Raw genomic sequence first — 855 nt, 5'->3', positions numbered from 1 at the left:
GAGAAAAATGGGGGGAAAATGGGGAAAAATGGGGGAAAATGAGGAAGAAAGAGGGAAAAATGGGGGAAAGATGGAGAAAAAGCGGGGAAAATGGGGAAAATGGGGAAAAATGGGGGAAAATGAGGAAGAAAGAGGGGAAAATGGGGGAAAAATGGGGAAAAATGGAGAAAAGTGGGGGAAAATGGGAAAAAAAATAGGGAAAAATGTGTGGAATTGGGTCAATCCCTCTCCCCCCTCCCGGGCCCGAATGGTTCCGTCCGCTCCAGGCCACGCCCCCTCAGCGCACGCGCACCCCTCGGGAAATGCCCAAATAAGGTCATTGGCCACGCCCCCTCGAGAATCGGCCAATCAGAGCGCGCCTCCGCGGGTTTGGCCACGCCTTTTTTACATGCAGACCCCGCCCCCTTCAGGCCCCGCCCATTTTACCTGTCACCCGCCCGGCTCCACCCCCTCATTAGCATATAATTATAATTTAAATGAATTTAAATTAATTTAAATTTACCGTCCACCTCGTCCAGCTCCGCCCCCTCATTAACATATAATTATAATTTAAATTAATTTAAATTTACCGTCCACCTCGTCCAGCTCCGCCCCCTCCAGGCCTCGCCCATTTTACCTGTTTTCGCCCCTCATTAACATATAATTTTAATTTAAATTAATTTAAATTTACCGCCCACCTCCGCCCCCTCAGGCCCCGCCCATTTTACCTGTTCCCGCCCCTAATTAGCATATAATTATAATTTAATTTAAATTTACCGTCCACCTCGTCCAGCTCCGCCCCCTCCAGGTCCAGCTCCGCCTCCAGCTCCGCCTCCAGCGGCGCCTCCACCGCCGCCACCTGCGGCAAAACCGCGT

This window comes from Malurus melanocephalus, unplaced genomic scaffold, assembly GCF_030028575.1.
Source record: "Malurus melanocephalus ecotype Western Australia unplaced genomic scaffold, MMel_1.1 scaffold_2083, whole genome shotgun sequence".
NCBI lineage: Eukaryota > Metazoa > Chordata > Aves > Passeriformes > Maluridae > Malurus > Malurus melanocephalus.
Note: the sequence above shows the minus strand (reverse complement) of the source record.